At 34.4% G+C, this 26,389-nt stretch overlaps 1 pseudogene; it reads left to right on the forward strand.

Annotated features, from left to right (window-relative positions):
- Positions 1-26,389, forward strand: part of LOC142149624 (uncharacterized) — a 168,859-nt pseudogene that overhangs the window by 40,292 nt on the left and 102,178 nt on the right.

Genomic DNA, 26,389 nt, shown 5'->3' on the forward strand with positions numbered 1-26,389 from the left:
AACATGTTCAACAGGTTTAAAATGTTGACATTATATAGTTAAATTGTCAACATCATAAAGGAAAATGTACAAGATATTTGGCAAATTACAATCATTGTATAGCAGACACATACAGCCATGTATGTTTATTGTTAGACATATTTTCCCGTATTTTCTTAATGATGTTTTGTCATGGTATTTTATTGACAAAATTAAAATCATTCTATTCCTTCTATTGTAGAAATTAATGCACTAAATCTGTGCGTGTGTTATATGTCGCAAAAAATTAACACAGCCATTTATTTCCTCTAAAATGCCACGACCAGGCTTATCCTTATAACTGTAAAGTAGATGACAACCAAAGAACACTTTATTGACTTTAGTTTAGTACATATAATAAAGGTAATAACTAGGACGGCCTGCAAATAATTTAAAGTTTTTTAACTTATAGAAAATGTGCAGGATGTTTTGCAAACTACAATTCATTACAGCTGATGCTCATACAGTCATGTCTGCTCATTGTCAGCCATCTTCTTAATGATCATGTGTTGTCATGGCATCTTATGTGACAAAATTAAAATCACTCTAACCCTGTTATTGTATAAATGGATGAAGCAAATGTTTACAACTGTGATATGTCACAGCAACAAAACATAATTTAGTGCAACCATTTAAATCCTCTAAAAATCCTATGCCTGCTCTAATTACTGTAAAGTAATTGACAACCAAATAATACTGTATTGACTTTAGTTTAGTACATCTATTAAAGATTTCTAACTCATATGACCTGTAAAGAATTTAATGTTTTATTATTTGTACTAACAGCAATGAAACAATGTACACCCCATAGTTATTTAATTTGTAATTATAATTATTTTCCAGTCTGCTATTTATTGTGTTAAAACAATGTGATGCCATAACAAACATATATATTATTATCTTAGATTTATAAGACGCCACAGTGCTCCGCAGTGCCTTACAGTACACAACACAGGACATACATAAAAAATTAAAATTATTATTATTTTCCAGTCTGCCATTAGCATGTGTAGTACAGTACTTAATACAGCACATACACAAAAAAAGGACATACAAGGTAGACAAAATACATACATCAGCTCATATCCCCTCCCCATATAAATGTGGTTTTAAAATTTTAAAATTTAAAATTTAAAATTTAAAATCTAAAAGCCAGCAGAATATTATAAATTAGACCCCTATCCCACCCAACCACTCTACCCCAATAAGTTTCTATTGGCAGTCATCTATAATTATACACATATATATGTATATATGTATGTATACGTTGAAATAGCGTTAGTGCTAATTTTAGTAGATATATGGGTTAAACTATATGTGTGTGCACAAGCACATACACGTGCGCGCACATTCAATATTTAATATTATTTATATTAAAGGATTACTCCTTAGTTAAGGCCAATTATAACGATCACTATTACCTCTAGTTAAAGTCCACCACACCACACACATAAATTCATCCTGTAACCAAACACCCCCCTTTTAAAAAACCTTACAGCGTTTAGACCCTATCCCCTTACCCCACTTCCCCCCCCCTAAAAAGTATTAATTCATTCCCTCTCCCCCCCCCATATAGCTGGATCCCGGCATCCACACAATATTTAAATAATTAGACCCCCACCCATCCCCCCCACATTCGCCTCCCACCCTCCGTAACTAATTGCCCCAATCTGCATCCCTAAGACACCCAGCCACACATCATTAATACATAAGAGACGGAACCCTCTAATTCCCTAGTCCAACCCTCACCCATACACGACTCCAACCCAAGCATATTTTAAACTAAGAAATTTTACCATACAGTAAAATTAAAAATCCAACATAAAATAACTACCCAAAATATATACCTATATAACATAGACCAGTGCCCACTCCACACCTGACCCAAACTACTGATCTGAGAGAGATCAGAGATGTTCCGGTCACGGACACCAACCCCCCCCCATCTCTCATATCACCATTTGACAAAGCCCCCCCCCCTCAAGTGCCGATTCCCACCTACTACTTAGACCATAAATATTCAAAAAGTTAATAAACAATAAAACACCTTAATAGACAACCTTTAACCCCATACTAAAACACTGCCTCCCGTCTTCCCCCCCCCCTCCCCTCCCGCTCCCATTGGAGGAAACATGGACACACACGTATAAGAAGACTCACCTGCACACACAAGGAACATCCCTGACGAAGTCCACCCGGACGAAATGCGTTGGAACTGACCACTTCACGAGAAACCTGCCCGCAATCCGGAAAGAGTTTACTTACCACCCGACCCAGCGAGAACCGGCACACCTTTCAACAAACATCAAACAGCACGAACAGAGTCTCAGCTCTGCAGTGGAATGCACAGGCGCCTGTGCGTTCCAAACCCACAAACCGGAAGTAAGAACACAGGAAGAGAGTCGCAGATCCATAGCCACCACGACTGTCCGCCCTAATCTACTTCTCTACACCTACTGCAACATCCACTCACTGACGAACTACAAGGAAAAGGTAAAATACCATAACTGCTCTTTTTAGAGCTTAAAGCAAAAAGATACTTCATTTTCAATTACACCCGCTTTATCAAGCACACACACCACATTTAACCCCGTTATCAACCCAACTTAGATTTCCACCTACATCTCCTTAAGAGACACCATATCCTCCCCCACTACCCTTTAAAACGGTATCCAAGCCCCACATATCCCTTAATAGGATACAAAAAGTACACTCATAGGAGTTAAAGCCTGCTTGTTCACCCCACAGCCCTACACACCAATATATATATATATTTTTAAGAAAAGCAGGCCTAGTCATTATATAGCAGATTATCTGCAAAAGCTTCTAATACAAGCTTGAGGCAGGGCATTTAAGTCCCCGTGCCCGTTAAGCCCTACCACCCTTAGTATCCCACAGTATACACGGCACTAGAGCTATAAACAAGGCCCAAGAGCTAAGGACCTATATTGCAAAAGGAGCTATAAACATATCCTGGCCGCAATCGTGTATACTGCCTCACCTGTTCTTTTCTCTCGCCCTTCCCCTCTCTCTCTCTCTTTCTCCCTTCCCCCTCCCCTATTTTTTCCCCTCACAGGTCGCGCCACGGAAACAACAAGGAGTAGATCAATAATCACTTTTGTGAGAGATGTTACAGTGGAATCTTGGGAGTAGAAACCTGACTGCAGAGAGTCAAGAATGGAGTAAGAGGAGAGAATGTGAGATAGGGGTTTGTACACTAATCTTTCAAGTAGTTTGGAGACAAATGCTATAGGAGAAATAGGGCAGTAGTTGGAGATGGAGGCTGTATCACCAGAGACTGTATGTGGTAGCTGGAGCTTTATTGTCTAGGGCTGAAGTAAGTATTTTGCTGTAGAAATAGGCAGCCTGATTAGGGCAGGACAATGCAACCATAGGAAAAAATAGCTGTTTTAATGACAATGAGAAGTTTATTGGGTTAACAGTACTTAGGTGACTTTGTATATGTCTGGATTTGGGTGCAGGGGGCGGGCATGAGGTTAACTGTAAATGATTGCTCTGATTAGAATATCAGGCACTATATAGTTCACTATGGGGAAGATTACTACATCATGGTATAAAGCTAGTGTGCATACTGTCTAAGAGTGTGCTACTTAGTTGGAAGGCTTAGCAGGAATTCAGGTTCCATCAGTACAGGGACTGATTCATCAAGGAACATAAATGGTGATTTTTTTTTTAGCATAATCCGTAAATGTAATCTCCGTTTGCTTGAACTGAACAAAGCAAAGTTAAAATCAGCTTCATACTCAAATAATTCTTACTACAGGTTATTATTTTATAGAGGGCACGGTGCAGGGAAGGAGCGTTCTCCCTTAGTCTATGTACAGTAAGGACATGTCAAACACGAGCGCACGGAGCCATGTCTGATTCAAGCTTTGGGCATCTCAAAGGTGCTGATTTATCTGCTGTATCTCTTCCTGCAGCTACAGGACTAGTTTAAGTCCTGATTACTAGTGATGACAGTTTCGTATGCATGCTATAACATGTGTTTGTAATCAGTAGCAACTGTAAAAATGTATTTTATGTTGAGTAGACATAAAGAACATACTAATAAATGAATTTCGTTTGGGAAACAAAATTAAAAAACACTTCTTTTAAAAAAAGTTTTATCTTTAATGTCTATATTATTAACAGGTGACATTAATTGAATAGGTCTTTTAGATCCATTAATTGTTGATCTCAGGAGTCTGCAGAGCCGATGCAGCGCACATTGCTCTCAGCTTGCATGACTTGATGAATCAGGCACAAAATCTTACTGACAATTGCTGAGTAGCAGAAAACATACCTAGTATTCCCTGCTAGCTGCTGACTTTCCTTGTCTCCGGTCATCCAGAGGGACAACAACTCACTGTGTAAAGGTGGCTAATGAAATAAACCTAACACACATCTATTAATTATATATATATATATATATATATATATATATATATATATATATATATACATATCCATCAGCTCCAATACCGTCAGACCACCTCCAGGGCATCGCATTAAATTACTGTCCTACTTAAGCTGCATTATTTGCATGAAAAAAAATACAAATAAATAAAAAATATTCTGTACCTCACCGCTCCCATATAGCAATGGCCATTATGGACAACCTTGCCATAGATCGTTCCCATTTTATGGACACATTATGAGGGATTTTCATATCATTTCATTTCCTTAATGTCCCACAACAATACTGAATGCGGTTGGATTAATCACTGCTTCTAACTTGATCTTTAGCTCTCGAAATTGAAGCCTCCATCACAGACTTCTTTTATTTTAATCCTTCTGACGACATTCCTCATCTTCACCATCATCGTTTATATATAGTGCACCACAGATTCCATAACGCTGGACAATCAGCTTACAGATATGACATACATTTTACAGATATGACAAACATGAATATAATAAAAATATTAACATATACATAAATACAATTAAGTATAACAATATGAACATGGTGTCAAAGTAATAATTAACAAAAACCCTTTATTACCAATTAGTTCAATAGAATGAACCAATGAACTTGAATTTTGTTTTTGTGCTTTAAGAGAACGGATAAACACATGTTGCACAATACGCATATTACATAACAAGAGACATGTTTTTAGTAAATTTCCATTATTGCACAGTTCAGAACCAAAACAATATGTTATGTAATTTCCGGATATGGCCAAACAAATATTGGTCAAGATGACCCATCCAAGAGGAACATGTCACTTTAATTATAGAGACTTAGATTGCCAGCAGCGATGTAAGCAGGGAAGGTGCTTTTTAAAGGAAAAGGAGTAACATATTCTATAAAAGAATGAGTTAATCAAATATAGGGTGTCAATTGGCATTTGAGACCCTGGGCGTATGTCTGCTCCGTCCAGTATGGCTGTATCTATGTTTAATATAATTTTAATAATAAACTATAGAAATATTATATTTTGGTAACCTGCTCATCTCATTTATTATTTAAAAAGACGGAAAGAGAAAATCTTATTCACAATTTAGGTGACCAATTGGTGTGTCATTTATGTTTACACTTGGGTCTGTGTTGTATTGAAATATGTTTTGGGGACATTACAGGTCCTATCCTGGCTTTGCACCCATGGACTGTGGCAGTCTGGCCATCCTGGGACCTGTAGTGCACCTGGGACAAATTACTTTCATATATTTCATGTACTCTCATTACACCTAACACACAGGTATTATACCCTACCCTAAGAAAACATAAAACATAAGATCAAAAAAACAAAATAAAATAAAATAATAAAATCGCTCATAAACACCAAACTGGTCAAATATATATATATTTTTTATCCAAAGAATTGAACATGTAGATCAACCCTGTTATACTGTTAAAATGTAATATTTTTTTTTATTTTAACTGCAATGAACTAACAACATGTTTTCATAATGGTTTGTTATGAGAGTAGTAAATACAGTTTTATTCTTGTGTCTTACTCTGCGCTGAGCTTCAGGAGTTAGACATGACCCCAAGCATGTGTAACTGTTACTAATGGATGTAATGACACCGCTGCGCATGTATCGTACTTATCCTGAAGTATACGCCCATTATCATTATATTATAGCAGTCACCGCCCATCACACACCCCTTATTACCTCAAAAGACGCAGGGTTACGTAAGTGGTGTTTGCGTACGAACCTGTTATTACATTGAGTAATAATTCTTACTTAACTGGCTGTTTTCCTTACTTATCTCCCTGTTCTGGGCATACACAGTGTGTTTTTGCTCACAATGAGCACAAAATCGGCAGAGAAGTACAGTAATGAATCAGGCTCAGTGTGTCTGGGTTTGTGCCGTAATTTAACAGCTAACGAAGCAGAAAGTGACACTGCACCATTAGACTATTAACGGTTATCAGCAAAAGCTATTAAGAAACAGGGTAACAATCATTGAAGGATCTAAGAATGAGCCTGATTGTAAGATCTTACATGATACCCTGCAGAGTGTAAATTCAAACTGGGTTACAAAATCATCCTGCCAGGACCAGATAGATATGACAGTAGCCGGTCAGTGCTCGGATGCTCTTACTGGCCACATCCAGATCATAAATAATCCTGTTGCAGATTTGCAGTCATCACTCTGTACGTGTAGAGAGATGTGTCCACTTTTATGTTCTGCATCTGAGAGTGCTTCCAGCATCACAAGGGGTCCTGCAGGGAGAGGGGACTGGGGGAAGGAGAATAAAACCAGAATTGGTTTCTGCTTGTACCACGTAACATCCACATGAAGAGACATTGATTTGTTCATCGCCCTCTATTTCCTCTGCATGTGCCAGCTGCTTGTGCATTGTAACCAGCCTGCCTTACTTTCTCTTCTTTCTCTGCCAATATGTCAGTGTGTAGTGCTCTCTAGGGCATTCGTTTTATGGCCTACGACATTGTAACCAGCCTGCCTTACTTTCTCTTCTTTCTCTGCCAATATGTCAGTGTGTAGTGCTCTCTAGGGCATTAGTATTATGGCCTATGACATTGTAACCAGCCTGCCTTACTTTCTCTTCTTTTTCTGCCAATATGTCAGTGTGTATTGCTCTCTAGGGCATTAGTATTATGTCCTATGACATTGTAACCAGAGAGCTGATAAGAGTGAGATATTCATGTCATTACTTCTACTATGTTACTGCCGAGTCAACAGAGATTGATTGTAAACTGTATGTGAGATTTCAGGGAGAATGATCCCTGTATAATATGTCTATGCTATAGTGCTGCTCCTTATGTACTGTGATCTTTGTACTTCAGTTAAATGATAATAAACGTGCTGTGACAGCACCTTTTACTACAACACAGTTACAAGTTATAGCAAAACCTGTTTTGGAAGCATAGATTAGATCAGGAGAATATAAGACCTGTATGTTCATAATATGAATAAAACCAACACTCCATGAGAACAACACATGAAGCCAGTATCTCATGTCAGAGGATTCACATGTGGTTATTACGGAGTTCCCGTGTTCCAGGATACCTAGCAGAGTACAATATACAATACTATAATGTGACATGGTACTGCTGGTATATGTGCTGTGACAGTATACAATGTGATAATCCTCTATAGGTGTCCCATAACCACTTACAGCTGGGACCTGGGAGTGCTGTATGCTTTCTATATAAATATTTCTATGATATCTTATTGTATCCCATGAAAGATCTATATCTAATATTTACCTCATCCTTTCTGTCGGACAGATAAATGTAATGTACTTTATGTGTTTCCCTGGTGTACTTTAATTATGTTAGTGTAATAGTTTGTCAAGCGAAGCCAACACTGTAATTACTGACTGATGCTGCAGTACTCCCTGAACGTTATATTGACAGCTGTCACTCACACATGTCTGAGATGTGACATGTGTCTTTTATGGCAATTTCATATTCCCTTAGTACACGTCTGCAAACCCATTAAATATTAAGTTCAGTGTCTTTTAACGGAAACTGAATCATTTTCCCTGAGAGACTGAGAGCTCGGACCGTGTTACTATAAATATTGGTAATTTTTCAACTGATGTATAATAATGAATTAGCAATAAAATATGTATTTCAGCCTAGGTTATCATTAAGGTTAACATTAATAAAATCTATCCAAACAGCTGCATAAACAAATGAATTTCTAAATTGACCTCTATACATAATAAAAAAAGTGCTTAATAGAGATGAAAACTGAGATGATACATATGGAATAATAACAATAATAATAATTAAATAAGAGGAATTATAATAATAAAAAATGAATTCTGACTCCTAGTATGTCCTATATAACACACCACATATAAATTTACACTGACATTCTCTAAATGACTACACTGCTCTTGGACCAGATGAAGAGCACAGATCTGAAGATAAATCGTATATAGTATGTACACATGTATCAGCATGTTGGTTGGGACTTTTTATTGTCCTTGGTAAATCGCTAATCATTAGAATTTCCCTGCTGTACGTACCTAGCCTTACTGCTGATACTTAGATCAGGTCTTTCTGCTCACACCCTCTACATAGACAATAGGTGAATCCTAAACAAAAGGTCCATTTGTTGACATAACAGGATGCCAGAAACTGCGATGATCTAATTAGAAAATTTTACCTCCTGCTGAGGTATAATTAGAAATTTCCTTTGTAGTAAGTGACCTTAGGAATGTTTCTATTTTGTTCCAAGTCAAAGAAGTTTACACAAAAAAACGCTTTCATTAAAGAAAACTTTGACATTTTATGAAACCCTAATTTAAATATCACCTGGAGACAAACAGTCTGAGAATACTTTTTTATCATCTGGGAACAATTGATGATAGATGGGGACGAATGACTAAATATTAACCTATATTTCTAATATATATATAAAAATATTGATGGAACTTCTGGGTTTTCAATTAAACTGTATGAGATATATATGTGAGGACGGGTATAATATAGTTCTCCCACAATAAAAAGCAGAATTTGTTGCACAATTACTTAAGATTGACGCCAATTGGTTTCATGAGCCAACCATTGATTACATGATTACATAATATTATGAACACTACAGATATTGACTCCAAGGGGGAATTAATATAAATATTAAAGCCTGTTTATCAGATGATGTTCTGAAAATGTGTTTTATATATTCTAATCTTCCTATAAATTCTCGGAAAATTCCACTTAATAGTGATGTATATTAGTGTGTGTCCAAACTACTTCCCTTCAGATGTCCAAAATATAATTATGTAGTATTTCATAATGTATCATTTCAATCTCAGGTAGTTACCAAGTTATCTCCTCCACATTCTATGTATTTGTATAAGTGATTCCCCCCATATTAGTCATAAGGGGCCACGAGTGTGACCAAATAAATAAACTGAGCAAGAAAAGTCTTTTGCTTTGCTCTATATAGAGAAGTGTTTTACACTGTAATGAAAATTGTTATCTTAGTGCTAATTATATGGAATTATGGAATTAATGGAAAACATTCTCCTTACTATAGTAGAAGCTGTCAGATGGAATATAAAGTAATAAGTGACCTGAACCTACAATTATATAGTGATTATTGGTAGGAGACACTGAACTTTAGATCACACTAATTAGGTAATGAGCACCTAAGGGGTGACGTCCTTTCCCCTGTTTTACATTCTCACACATTTCTTCTATTACTACTGATCACATTATCATTTTCATTTTAATATTTTGCTTGTGAAAAGAACAGTCTAACATAAAAAAGAGTTTTCTTCGTACTAAATCACATGCACAATTTTTTAAAACTATAACATGTTTAGTAATATAGATGATTATGTTCTCTAAAGTCCAAAGAGTATATTGAGATTTAATCCATATAATTCCATATTATTTGTACTACTGCAGCCATCTCTGCTTTATCAAAAACAATTTGCATTGGAAATCACAGGAGCACTTCTCACTTGTTAATGTTATAGTTCGCTGCTCTGGTTACTGTGACAAAACATGTAGATTTAATTTGGTATACAATAAATATTTATTTATTGCCGATTTTGTTCATGGGAGCTCCATCTACAGCTTAATATGTAAAGTGCTTCATTAGTCCATTATCTACTGTGCATATCTACAGCTTTGTGCTGGAACAGGTCTTTTGCTCACTCTCTCTGCCTAGATAATAGATGAATAATAAACAAAAAGTCCATTTGTTGACATAACAAGATGTCAGAGACTGTCATGATCTAATTAAAATTCAAGATTTTAACAGGTGTCAAGGTCTAATTAGAATTTTCCTTTATAGTATTTGTCCTATGAAATGTTTATACCTCATTTACATGTCAATGAGATTTACATGAGACCTGGAGACAAACAGTCTGAGAACCTTCTGGTCATCCCGGGAACTATTGAAGAGAGATGGGGAGGAATGACTATAAATAGGCAGTATCAGCCCAGTGTTAGTGAGTTGGTGGCTGGAGAGCTGGAAGGATGGAACAGTAAGAATGATCAGGAGGGAAAGAGATAGAAGGAGAAATCTTCAGAGTAAGGTAATTATATTATGCTTAAAATGATACATAATCAAATTTTGTGTATATTATGTTGTAAATATTGCAGTGTTATACATGTGTTATGCGTCCTTGCCTTAACAATGTTTGAATAGTTAGTACTACAACCTAACATAGTTATATTTTTTTCATTACACTAATGTGCATTGTACTTTGCATTATCATTAGTAAATATTGTATAGCAATATAAATATCTGGATAATACACTGTACATTATATGTATCTACTTTCTCATATGGTTGCAGTGTAGTTAGATATTCATGAACCACTATAAATATCAATTTATATTATCTTCATAAAGAAAAAAATAAGCACAAACAGGCTACCCAAATTATATACCACACATCCAATTAATAATATAAAAAATGATACTTATTAGCATCCAACATACAAAATTAAAACTGCCTTTTAATCTTAAAATAAAATAAATGGGTTAATACTTCTCTTGGTGCACACACCAGTGTAACACATTCATTACTATATCCACGAATTGTGTAAATAGTTATTTGTCACAGATATATCCTATATAAGGGAGGAGTCACTCCAAGTGCTAATTGTAGGTATTCTGTTAGACTACTAGGGAATAAATAACATCCCTCTTATAATTCATTAGTATGATATCAAACATAGCATAGCAGAAATATTAAATTTATCAGAAAAGAATAAAACAATATACAATGCTTTATTGTTTTATGATATTTGTAGTATAACTGATTTTAATTGGCTCTGAAAGCTCAATGATATCATCTATGACTCCGAAATGTAAGAGGTAAGTTATTTAATCCCTAACAGTATAACAGAAGAATACCTGCAATTAGCACTTGGAGTGAGCTTCACTTTGTAAAGGATATATCCTTGATTAAAAACTATTTACACAATTCATGAAATATTAATAAATGAGAATACTTCAGTGTTTGCTCCACCAGAATTATTATTCATTTTATTTTATAATGAAAAGGCACTTGGTTGCTTTTTCTATTTTTTACTTAATTAGATGGATTTTACTTTAATTTAGTATGTTTCGATATTAATAAAAATTTATTTATTAATGATTATTTGGATGAAATGCATATACTTGGGCTAACCTGTTTGCGATTATTTTTATCTTTCTGAAGTTTTTGGTGGTTAAATTTTTGCACAGTAATTTATTATTGGAGCAGCAAATCTCTTCACATATAATTAAAAAATTGAAATAAAGACAAAAAATTATTAGGAATTTATATTTCATTAAGATAGATTTCATCTGAGTATTTTTAACTGATCTAATTTATCGTGTGTAAATAAGGGTTTTAGGTCATTGTCCAATTAAAATTTTGTAGATTTTAGATTTTGTTACATTGATAATATATTTGCAAATATATTGATGGACATTTCTAGATTTAAGCCTAAATAGTATAAGCCATATATGCGATGACTGAAAAAATATAGCTCTTCCACAATCTTAAATGCCAACTTTGTTGCACAATTGTTTCAGATTAAGGCCCAAATAGTTTCCTGAGCCAAATTATATAAATATGCACTCAGTGGCCACTTTTACAGGTATACCTTTCTAGTACTGGATAGGATCAACCTTTAAGTTGCTGCCTCATGATTTTCTGCCTCATTTTGAAAACCTTTTTTTCAATCGTGTACATATTGTTAATTTTTTTTCACAGAAGCACCACCTACAAAAAAATATGTAAATTACTTAATTTAGTAGGGAGAAGGTGGTGAGTACTTCATCACATGTGCAGATATATCACAGGTTTTAATTTTGTGTAGATGTGCAGATAAGCTTTCACAGTTTTGTTTTAAGAATTTATGTTTGTTTGGCAATGTACACAAAAATAAAAACATTGGTCAATGATTGGGTCATATTTGTTAGTGTATAAAATATTCTTGTATTCCTTACACAATATAACACTACTACTATTAAAATATATTAATAGGTGTTATAGGCTTCTTTATATTTATATTTCTTTATATTTATATTATATTTTTTTCTTACAGGTGAATTAATGAACAGGATCACTCTAAAAACAAGAGACGTTTCTGAAAGCAACTTGTACTCTGAACATTCCAAAAATATACCATCATCAACAAGTCATATAGACTACAGACATTAGTTATTCATAAACTCTTTCTCGTTCACACAATCTAATTTTATTTTTCAATAGAAAATTCCTTCTACAAATAAGTTCTTGCTCCATAATTGGACAGAAGCCCTATCTGTGCGCTGAATGTGACAAAAGTTACAAATCACAATTGACCAAACATCAGAGGACTCACACCAAAATGAAGCCATTTAAATGCTCTGAAAGTAACAAATGTTTTACCCAAACATCAAAACTTGCAAGACATCAGAGGATTCACTCAGGAGAGAAAGTATTTAAATGCTCTGAATGTAGCAAGTATTTTAACAAAAAGTCATATCTTCTTAGACATCAGAGGATTCACACAGAAGAGAAACCATTTAAATGCTCTAAATGTAGTAAGTGTTTTACCCAAAAGGCAAATCTTATAAAACATAAGAGAATTCACACAGGAGAAAAACCATTTAAATGCTCTGAATGTGGAAAGTGTTTTACCCAAAAATCATATCTTCTTAGACATCAGAGGATTCACACAGGAGAGAAACCATTTAAATGCTCTGAATGTAGTAAGTGTTTTAACCAAAAGGCACATTTTGTTTTACATCAGAGGATTCACACAGGAGAAAAACCATTTAAATGCTCTGAATGTGGAAAGTGTTTTACCCAAAAATCATATCTTCTTAGACATCAGAGGATTCACACAGGAGAGAAACCATTTAAATGCTCTGAATGTAGTAAGTGTTTTACCCAAAAGGCAAATCTTGTAAAACATAAGAGGATTCACACAGGAGAAAAACCATTTAAATGCTCTGAATGTAGCAAGTGTTTTAGCCAAAAGTCAGATCTTGTAGAACATCAGAGGATTCACACAGGAGAAAAACCATTCAAATGCTCTGAATGTAGTAAGTGTTTTACCAAGAATTACAATCTTGTTGCACATCAGAGGAATCACAGAGGAGAGAAACCATTTAAGTGCTCTGAATGTAGTAAGTGTTTTACCCAAAAGTCAGATCTTGCAAAATATCAGATGATTCACACAGGAGAGAAACCATTTAAATGCTCTGAATGTAGTAAGTGTTTTACTCAGAAATCAAATCTTGTCATTCATCAGATGTTTCACACAGGAGATAAACCATTTAAATGCTCTGAATGTAGTAAGTGTTTTACTCAGAAATCAAATCTTGTTGTTCATCAGATGTTTCACACAGGAGATAAATCATTTAAATGCTCTGAATGTAGCAAGTGTTTTACCCAAAAGTCAGATCTTGTAAAACATCAGATGATTCACACAGGAGATAAACCATTTAAATGCTCTGAATGTAGTAAGTGTTTTACTCAGAAATCAAATCTTGTTGTACATCAGATGTTTCACACAGGAGAGAAACCATTTAATTGCTCTGAATGTAGCAAGTGTTTTACCCAGAAATCAAAGCTTGTTGTACATCAGAGAATTCACACGATATAAACCAAATAAATGTTCTGAATATATCAAATGTTTTTTCTGAAATAAGGACAGAGCTTTGAGTACTGAATATTTCTACTGGAACACATCACACTTCCCTATTTCACAATACATGTGAGTTTATTAGTCTATGTTATAGCCTCCATGTTCTTTCCCTCATGTTTTTCTATTACTGTCTTATTTCCATCTGTTATAACAACTATGTACTCAGAAAAAGTTATTTAGTAAATGTTACATGAAATATACTGGTTTCTGTATCCCATAGTAACCAATCAGATCATCACTTTTCTGGTATGATGATAGCAGACTGCTAGTAGCTGATATATGGTTGCTATCGGTGACAGCACATCCTTGCTCTTCACACCATGTTATTAAATAACTCCCAAGGAAAACACATTGTTCCCCAGGGTATCTGTAAATAGTCAAAGTAAAAATCTGTAAAAGTATAGTATAGTTTAATATAGTATGGTATAGTATAGCACTCTGTAGTCATTGTCATCAGACAGTACTGACAGTACTGACCTGTATATAGACTGAAGGACCATGTTCATACAATATCTATAATTACCATTTATGCTACTGGAAGTTGTTTCTATCACACTTGATGTTTAATAAAAACTGACATTAAAAAATGTGGAGATTCTGTTTTTAAATGTGGAACTAATATCTATTTCAGTAGTAATGAGTATTGTACATTCTTCTGCATTTTAGAAGATGGACCCAGGGGTGATAATTAGGTGGTCATCCATGCTGACAATATGACAACCAATGATGAAAACACAGCAACAAACACATTAGTAACACACAGCAAATGTATTAGCAATGTGCTTTTTTTGCCTGTACTGAAATATAAACACAGGGGTCTGATTCATCAAAGAACATAAATGCCAATTTTATGCAAATAATCTGCAAATTAAATCTGCGAATGCCCATATCCGGACCATTCACAACTAAACACAGCAATGTTCAATTCATCTGCATATGCAAAGAACACTTACTACAGGTTACGATTTCTGTAAGGGAATGGGCGGGGAAGCAGCGTTCTCCCTTATTCTATGTACAGTAAGGGCGTAAAAGGGGGGATGAATGCGCAAACTCACTTCTTATGAACCATATAATCAAAGTTTAATAATACCATATACTAGACCATCACAATCTCACATATCAATGGAAAAGTATGTATACATAATCATGAATCCCTGAATATATCTCCTTAATAATAAAACATGCATGTACACAGCATCCAATATTTGATTCTTAAAATATATAGAGATCAGACTTTAGTATCTTTGTTCCATATCCTGATGGATTGAATACTTTGCTATTCTCATAAAATGAAATCAAACAGTAGAATGGTGTAATATAGAGTCTTGAATCAGTATAAAAATATAGAGCAACAATGTATCTCCCTAAAGGAAGAAATCCAGATGACTCCACAGTAGTTATACACGTTGTTTCAGCGATATAGAGCTTGACACAAATCAATGTATACAGATGAATTTCCTCCGTATAAGTGGTATATAAATTTCCATCAATAGGTAGTTCTTGATATAATAGCCCCCGATATATTTAGGGCAGAAATGTCTTATTCACTTTATGGAGGAAGAAAATCCCGGGGTAATCGCCCACAATGTATTTGGGCATAAATAGCTCCCCCGTTTTGGAGTAAAGAGTGATATTTAACGGTAATAGCCCATGTTATAATATAGGCAAAAAAGAGAGATCACATAAATAACTCCCCCGTTTTCAGAGTAGAGGGTAATATTTAGCGGTAATAGCCCACGTTGTGATATAGGCAAAAAAGATCGCTTACCCGCTTCTGGGGGACGAATAGTAATTTACTCGCCTCTCTGCCGCTCTGGCGGCTATTATGTTCAGCTGTTTCTATGGTGCGCACCACAAACTGTCCGATCCAAAAGTCACCTCCAGTCTAAAGGTTCCTCCTAAAAATAGCTTTGTGCACTGAAGCTATAATGATCCTCACGATCTCCTCCTTGGAATGGAAATACATGCACTGAGCAATAAGAAAGTCTCTGCAACGCTTTTCGTCTGCCTCTGCAGACTTTTTCAAGCAGTATGAGCGGCAGAGAGGCAGAGTTTGCGCATTCATCCCCCCTTTTTCCCTTTATATTGTAATTATAGGAAATTGGACACTATCTCCATTGAATCGCTGCAATTTACTTCTTATACTGATTAGCAACATTTAATTAGAGCGCCAGAGATTTTGTGTGTGTTTTTTACAGTAAGGGCGTGTCAAACACGAGCGCACGGAGCAAAATCACATTCAAACTCTGGGAATTTCTCAGGTACTTAATTCTCTGCTGTATCTCTTGCTCCAGCTACAAGACTAGTTTAGGTCCTGATTACTAGTGATGACAGTCTTGTATGCATGCTATAACATATGTTTTCAATCAGGAGGAACTGTAAAAATGTATTTTATGTTCAGTAGATATTACAAACATCCTAATAAATTTATTTCATTTGGGGGGAAAAAATTAAAAAAGCATGTTTTAATTAATGCCTATTTTATTAGCAGGTGACATTAATTGAATAGGTTTTTGAGATCCCTTAATTGTTGAACTCAAGAGTCTGCAGAGCTGATTACTGGGCACATTAAATTAAAGCGCACATTGCTCTCAGTTTACATGACTTGATGAATCAGTCCCAGGGTCTTACTGATAACCAGTAATTGCTGAGTAGAAGGAAAGATACATAGTATTCCCTGCTAGCTGCTGTCTCTTCTTGTCTCCCGTCCTAGAGAAGGACAACTACTCACTGTTTAATGGTCACTAATTTAGTACACTAAACTAACATCTCCCCATTACATATATACACACATATCCATCAGCTCCAGTACCCTGCAATACCCTCAGACCACCTCCAGGCCCTTGGATTAAATTACTGCCCTACTTGAACTGCAAAATTTCCATGAAAAAAATAAAAATAAATAATAACTATTCTGTACCCACCAAGTCCACTCCCATATAGATATGTCCTTTATGGGCTTCTTTTTCACGCAGAAGGCAACCTTCCCAGAGATCATTCCCATTTTATGGACACATTATGCAGGGGCTTTATTAACATATAATTTCATTAACACCCCACAATAATACTGAATGTGGTTGAATTAATCACTCTTTTCAATTTGATCTTTAGCTCTCGATATCCATCAAAGACTTCTTTGATTTTATTACTTCTGATGACATTCCTCATCTTCATCATCATCGTTTATATATAGTGCACCACAGATTCCATAGTGCCGGACAATCAGCTTACAAGTATGACATACATCTTACAGATACGACAAACACAAATATAATAAATATATTAGCTGATTCATAAATAAAATTAAGCACAGCAACATGCACATGGATAGTCATGAGCTGACATACGGCTGGTATGGATACAAGTATGAGTTCCATGTGTGAGAGTCAACAAACAGCAGAAGACTTTGCTATATCAGAGTCATATGAGACTGACAGACATGAGGTTTAGGGAAAAGAGGACTCTGCCCATGATAGCTTACATTCTAGACAGAGGGAGTAATAAGAGAAAGTTGATGCAAACAGGTCATGAATAGATGAGGTCGACAGAAGAAATAGTTGGAGTGGACATGATGGTCTAGGAGGGAGTATGGTTGCTTTGTCAGAAGATTTATATTTACTGAGGAAAATATCAATCATGTGTTTCTACTCTATAACCAGATCAAACGCTTTTTCATGTATAAATGTATCCCACTAATAAATGAGCAGAGCTCAGTTCTATCTTGACATTGGCATGTCTGTATCTTGATTACTGATCTCCTGGTTAACCAGCATCTATTCTCACTGATATCTGAAGGGACTTGATAAAGGAGAGGTAAAATTACCCTATCACCAATTAACCTACTAGTAAGTTTTTTGAGTGTGGGAGGAAACCGGAGCAAACACAGAGAAAACATGCAAACTCCACACAGATAAGACCTTAGTCGGGAATCGAACTCATGACCCCAGTGCTGTGAGGCAGCAGTGCTAACCACTTAGCCACCGTGCTGCCCTTATTCTTGTGTCTTACTCTGCGCTGAGCTTCAGGAGTTAGACATGACCCCGAGCATGTGTAACTGTTACTAATGGATGAAACCGCTGTGCACGCATCGTACTTGTCCCAAAGTATACGCCCATTTTCATTAAGTTACAGCAGTCACCGCCCATCGCACACCTCTTATTACCTCAAAAGACGCAGGGTTACATAAGTGGTGTTTGTGTATGAACCTGCTATTACATTGAGTAACAGTTCTTACTTAACTGGCTGTTTTCTTTACTTATCTCCCTGTTCTGGGCATACACAGTGTGTTTTTACGCACAATGAGCACAAAATCAGCTGATAAGTACGGTAATGAATCAGTCCCAATGTGTCTGGGTTTGTGCCGTAATTTAACAGCTAACGAAGCAGAAAGTGACACTGCACCATTAGACTATTAACAATTATCAGCAAAAGCTATTAAGAATAAGGGTAACAATCATTAAAGGATCTAAGAATGAACCTGATAATAAGATCTTACATGATACCCTGCAGAGTGTAATTTCAAATTGGGTTACAAATTCATCCTGCCATGACCAGATACATATGACAATAGCCGGTCAATGCTCGGATGCTCTTATTGGTCACATACAGATCATATATAATCCTGTTGCAGAGTTGCAGTCATCGCTCTGTACGTGTAGAGATGTATCCACTTTTACGTCCTGCATCTGATAGTGCTTCCAGCATCACAAGGGATTCTGCTGAGAGAGGGGACTGGGGGAAGGAGAATAAAACCAGACTTGGTCCCTGCTTGTACCACGTAATATCCACATGAAGAGACATTGATTTGTTCATCCCCCTCTATCTCCTCTGCATGTACCATCTGCTTGTGCATTGTAACCAGCCTGCCTTACTTTCTCTTCTTTCTCTGCCAATATGTCAGTGTGTAGTGCTCTCTAGGGCATTAGTATTATGGCCTATGACATTGTAACCAGTGAGCTGCAAAGAGTGAGATATTTACATCCTTAGTTCTACTATGTTACTGCCGAGATAATAAAGATTGATTGTAAACTGTATGTGAGATTTCAGTGAGAATGATCCCTGTATAATATGTCTATGCTATAGTGCTGCTCCTTATGTACTGTGATCTTTGTGCTTTAGGTAAATGATGAACAACGTGCTGTGACAGCACCTTTAACTACAACACAATTACAATTTATAGCAAAACCATGTTTTGGAATCATAGATTAGATCAGTAGAACATAAGACCTGTATGTTCATAATATGAATAAAACCAACACTCCATGAGAACAACACATGAAGCCAGTATCTCATGTCAGAGGAGTCACATGTGGTTATTATGGAGTTCCCGTGTTCCAGGATACCTAGCAGAGTACAATATACAATACTATAATGTGACATGGTACTGCTGGTATATGTGATGTGACAGTATACAATGTGATAATGCTCTATAGATGTCCCATAACCACTTACAGCTGGGACCTGGGAATGCTGTATGCTTTCTATATAAATATTTCTATGATATCATTTTTGTATCCCATGAAAGATCTATATCTAATATTTACCTCATCCTTTCTGTCGGGCAGATAAATGTAATGTACTTTATGTGTTTCCCTGGTGTACTTTAATTGTGTCAGTGTAATAGTTTGCCAATCAAAGCCAACACTGTAATTACTGACTGATGCTGCAGTAATCCCTGAACGTTATATTGACAGCTGTCACTCACACATGTCTGAGATGTGACATGTGTCTTTTATGGCACTTTTATATTCCCTTAGTACACGTCTGCAAACCCATTAAATATTAAGTTCACTGTCTTTTAAACGAGTACTGAATCATTTTCCTCTCTCAGACTGAGAGTTTGGACCGTTTTACTATAAATACCGTCAATATTTCTATTGATGTATAATAATGAATTAGTAACAAAATATATATTTCAGCCTAGGTTATCAGTTAGGTTAACATTAATAAAATGTATCCCAAAAGCTACACAAACAAATTAATATCTAAATTGGGCTCTATACAAAATATAAAACATGTTCAATAGAAATGAAAACTGAGATGATACGTATGGAATAATAATAATAATATTAATAATAATAATAATAATAATAATTAAATAATGAGAATTATAAAATTAAAAAATGACTTCTGACTCCTAGTATGTTCTTTTTAAAACACCACATATACATTTACACTGACATTCTCTAAGCGCCTATCTTGCTCTTGGACCAGATGAAGAGCACAGATCTGAAGGTAAATTGTGTATAGTATGTACACATGTATCAGCATGTAGATTGGGACTTTTTTTCCCCTGTTGTCGGTAAATCGCTAATCATTAGAATTTCCCTGCAGTACGTACCTAGCCTTACTGCTGATACTTAGAACAGGTCTTTCTGCTCACACCCTCTACATAGACAATAGGTGAATCCTAAACAAAAGGTCCATTTGTTGACATAACAGGATGCCAGAAACTGCAATGATCTAATTAGAAGATTTTACCTCCTGCTGAGGTCTAATTTGAATTTTCCCATGTAGTAAGTGACCTTAGGAATGTTTATATCTCATTTACAAGTCAAAGAAGTTTACAGGAGAAACTGCTTTCATTAAAAAAACTTACACATTTTATGAAATCCTAATTTAAAAATCACCTGGAGACAAACAGTCTGAGAATACTATTTTATCATCTGGGAACTGTTGATGAGAGATGGGAGGAATGACTAAATATTAACATACATTTGTAATATATGTATAAATATAATAATGGACAATCCTGGGTTTTCAAATAAACTGTATGAGACATATATGTAAAGACAGGTATAATATAGTTCTCCCACAATCTTAAAAGCCCAATTTGTCACACACTTAGTTATGATTAAGTCCAATTCATTTCATGAGCCAACCATTGATTACATGATAACATAATATTATGAACACTACAGATATTGACTCCATGGGGTAATTAAAATTAATATTAAAGTCAATTTATCAGACGATGCTCTGAAAATGTGTTTTATATATTCTTATCTTCCTATAAATTCTCAGAAAATTCCTCTTAATAGTGATGTATATTAATGTGTGTCCAAACCATATCCCTTCAGATGTCCAAAATATAATTATGTAGTAATCCGTAATGTATCATTTCAATTCCAGGTAGTTATCAAATTATGTTATCCACTTTCTATATATTGTATCAGTGATTCCCCCCATATTAGCCATAAGGGGCCACGAGTGTGACCAAATTAATTGACTGAGCAACAAAAGTCTTTTGCTTTGCTCTATATAGAAAATTGTTTTCCACTCTTTTGAAAATGCTAATTATATGGAATTATGAACTTAATGGAAATCATTCTACTTATTATAGTAAAAGCTGTCAGATGGAATATAAAGTAAGAAGTGAACTGAACCCTAAAATTATTTAAGTGATTATTGGTGGGCGACACTACATCACTAAGGTAAATTTGATATAACATTTTTGATGAACTTTAGAACACACTAATTAGGTAATGATGACCTAATGGGTGACGTCCTTTCTCCCTTTTTAACTTTTTCACACATTTTTTGTATTACTACTGATCACATTGTCATTTTCTTTCAATATTTTCCATGGCAAAAGAACAGTCTAACATGAAAAAAGAACTTGCTTCATACTCTATCACACATCCAATTTTTTTAATTATACCATGTTTAGTAATACATATGATTATGTTCTCTAAAGTCCAAAGAGTATATTGAGGTTTATTACATATAAATCCATATTATTTGTATTACTGAAGACATCTCTGCTTTTTCAAACATAATTTGTATTGGAAATCACAGGAGCACTTTTCACATGTTAATTCTATAGTTTTCTTAAGTTATAGCTACTGTGACAAAATATGTAGATTTTATTTGGTATACAATAAATATTCAAATTTTAGATGTAAATTCCAATGTGCCTCGTTTTTTTATATCAAATTACATTCTTAAGTGAACTTATTGTCTATTTTATTCATGGGAGCTCCACCTACAGCTAAATATGTAAAGTGCTTCATTAATAGGGAGTAGGTGAAAAGTCCATTATCTACTGTGCATATATACAGCTTTGTGTTGGAAAAGGTATTTCTGCTCACACTCTCTGCCTAGATAATAGATGAATAATAAATAAAAACTTAATTTGTTGACATAACAGGATGTCAGAGACTGTGATAATCTAATTAGAATTCAAGATTGCACCATGTGTCAAGGTCTAATTAGAATTTTTCTTTATAGTAAGTGACCTTAGGAATGTTTATACCTTATTCACATGTCAGTGAGATTTACCTGAGAGACCTGGAGACAAACAGTCTGAGAACCTTCTGGTCATCCCGGGAACTATTGAAGAGAGATGGGGAGGAATGACTATAAATAGACAGTATCAGCCCAGTGTTAGTGAGTTGGTGACTGGAGAGCTGGAAGGATGGAACAGTAAGAATGATCAGGAGAGAAAGAGATAAAAGGAGATATCTTCAGATTACGGTAATTGTATTACGCTTTAGAATATAATGATATATACACAAATATTTGGAGATACTATGTTGTAGATATTGTATTGTTATAAATGTGGTATACCTTATTCTTATAAGCAAAAGTTTGTTGTACAATTCACATAAAAAATAACACACACATACATACATATATATATATATATATATATATATATATATATATATATATATATATAAAAGCACCAAACTTTCCAGAGGACAACAGATATCTCAAGTAGATACATAAACAAATGTTTGTGTATAGTTAGTACTGCAACCTAACATATTTATAATTATTTCATTACACTAATGTGCATTGTATATTCTGTACTTTCTATTATCTTTAGTAAATGTTGTATAACAAAATAAATCTGGGTTAACATGTCTTAAACTTTAAAAATCCTGATAATACACTGTACATTATATCTATCTACTTTACCACATGGTTGCAGTGTAGTTAGATATTCATGAACCATTATAAATATCATTGTATTTATATTATCTTTAAAATAAAAAAATGAAGCACAAACAGGCTATCCAAGTTATATACCACACATCCAATTAATAAATAAAAAAAATGATGCTTATTAGCATCCAACATACAAAATTAAAATTACATGTCAGTGAAATTTACATGAGAGACCTGGAGACAAACAGTCTGAGAACCTTCTGGTCATCCCGGGAACTATTGAAGAGAGATGGGGAGGAATGACTATAAATAGACAGTATCAGCCCAGTGTTAGTGAGTTGGTGACTGGAGAGCTGGAAGGATGGAACAGTAAGAATGATCAGGAGAGAAAGAGATAGAAGGAGATATCTTCAGATTACGGTAATTGTATTACGCTTTAGAATATAATGATATATACACAAATATTTGGAGATACTATGTTGTAGATATTGTATTGTTATAAATGTGGTATACCTTATTCTTATAAGCAAAAGTTTGTTGTACAATTAACATAAAAAATAACACACACACACATACATATATATATATATATATATATATAAAAGCACCAAACTTTCCAGAGGACAACAGATATCTCAAGTAGATACATAAACAAATGTTTGTGTATAGTTAGTACTGCAACCTAACATATTTATAATTATTTCATTACACTAATGTGCATTGTATATTCTGTACTTTCTATTATCTTTAGTAAATGTTGTATAACAAAATAAATCTGGGTTAACATGTCTTAAACTTTAAAAATCCTGATAATAAACTGTACATTATATCTATCTACTTTACAACATGGTTGCAGTGTAGTTAGATATTCATGAACCATTATAAATATCATTGTATTTATATTATCTTTAAAATAAAAAAATGAAGCACAAACAGGCTATCCAAGTTATATACCACACATCCAATTAATAAATAAAAAAAATGATGCTTATTAGCATCCAACATACAAAATTAAAATTACATGTCAGTGAGATTTACATGAGAGACCTGGAGACAAACAGTCTGAGAACCTTCTGGTCATCCCGGGAACTATTGAAGAGAGATGGGGAGGAATGACTATAAATAGGCAGTATCAGCCCAGTGTTAGTGAGTTGGTGGCTGGAGAGCTGGAAGGATGGAACAGTAAGAATGATCAGGAGGGAAAGAGATAGAAGGAGAAATCTTCAGATTAAGGTAATTGTATTACGCATAAGAAGATACATATTCAAATTTTGTGCATATTATTTTGTATATATTGTAGTGTTATACATGTGTTATGCGTTATTGCCTTAACAATGTTTGTATAGTCAGTACTACAACCTAACATAATTATATTTTTTTCATTACACTAATGTGCATTGTACTTTGCTTTATCATAAGTAAATATTGCATGGAAAAATAAAGATGGGTAAACATGTCTTGAACTATAAATATCCTGATAATACACTGTACATTATATGTATCTACTTTCCCACATGGTTGCAGTGTAGTTAGATATTCCTGAACCATTATAAATATCAATTTATATTATCTTCAAAAAGAAAAAAAAGAAGCACAAACAGGCTACCCAAATTATATACCACACATCCAATTAATAATATAAAAAATGATACTTATTAGCATCCAACATACAAAATTTAAATTGCCTTTTAATCGTAAAATAAAATAAATGGGTTAATACTTCTCTTGGTGCACACAGCAGAGTAACACATTCATTAGTATCTCCACGAATTGTGTAATTAGTTATTTATCACAGATATATCCTATATAATGGAGGAGTCACTCCAAGTGCTAATTGTAAGTATTCTTCTGTTAAACTAATAGGGAATAAATAACATCCCTCTTATAACTCAGAGGCATAGATGGTGTTATTCAGATCGCTGCTTTCGGGAATAATTAAGATCAATGTTTTACTTAGTATACAGCAAACAGTATATTCAGCCACCCGAAGTGCTTCATAATCAGTCTCTCCCCAGCAGCACATAAAACACAGCTCCCTGTCTGTAACCTTATCACGGCTCAGTGTATTTGCCGTGTATGATTAGCAACTTCGGGACCCAGGTTTATCCTACCAAATTCAATAAAGACATATGTGACCAATCAGGCTACACTTTTCTGGTCAAACAAATCTTTCCTATTTTGTATTTCTCTGCATAATCAAACTGCGGTTTCTTCAGACATGTGGAATTGACAGCTAAACTTATTTGTAACTTAGAGCTGACCAGTCATGGCTTTCTCTATCACAGATAACAAGTGATACAATCAATTCACTTCCATTAGTATGATATCAAACATAGCATAGCAGAAATACTACATATATCATAAAAGAATGAAAAAATATAAATTGCTTTATTGTTTTATTATATTAGTAGCATAACTGATTTTAATTGGCTCTGAAAGCTCAATGATACCATCTATGCCTCCGAAATGTAAGAGGGAAGTTATTTACTCCCTAACAGTCTAACAGAAGAATACCTGCAATTAGCACTTGGAGTGAATTTTACTTTGTATAGGATATATCCGTGATTAAAAACTATTTACACAATTCATGAAATATTAATAAATGAGAATACTTCAGTGTTTGCTCCACCAGAATTATTAATCATTTTATTTTATAATGAAAAGGCAATTGGTTGCTTTTTCTATTTTTTATTTAATTAGATGGATTTTACTTTAATTTAGTATGTTTGGATATTAATAAAAAAATGTATTTATTGCGATTATTTTTATCTTTTTTTTGGTGGTTAAATCTTTAGACAGTAATTTATTTTTGGAGCAGCAAATCTCTTCACAAATATTTAAGAAATTAAATTAAAGACAAAAAATAATTAGGAATTAATATTTCATTAAGATAGATTTCATCTGAGAATTTTTAAGTGATCTAATTTAGTGTGTGTAATAAGGGTTTTAGGTCATTGTCCAATTAAAATTTTGTAGATTTTAGATTTTGTTACATTGATTACACTGATAATATATTTGCAAATATATCGATGGACATTTCTAGGTTTTCTCCTAAATTGTATAAGCCATATATGTGAGGACAGGAATAATATCATCATCATAATCTTAAATGCCAACTTTGTTGCACAATTGTTTAAGAATTAGGCCCAAATAGTTTCCTGAGCCAAATTATAAAAAATATATGCAGTCAGTGGCCACTTTTACAGGTATACCTTTCTAGTACTGGATAGGAGCAACTTTTAAGATGCTGTCTAATGATTTTTTGCCTCATTTTGAAAACCTTTTTTTCAGTTGTGTAATTATTGTTAAATTTTTTTCACAGAAACATTACCTACAAAAAATATGTAAATTACTTAATTTAATAGGGAGAAGGTGGTGAGTACTTCATCATCTGTGCAGATATATCA

This window comes from Mixophyes fleayi, chromosome 4 (assembly GCF_038048845.1).
Source record: "Mixophyes fleayi isolate aMixFle1 chromosome 4, aMixFle1.hap1, whole genome shotgun sequence".
NCBI classification, from domain to species: domain Eukaryota; kingdom Metazoa; phylum Chordata; class Amphibia; order Anura; family Limnodynastidae; genus Mixophyes; species Mixophyes fleayi.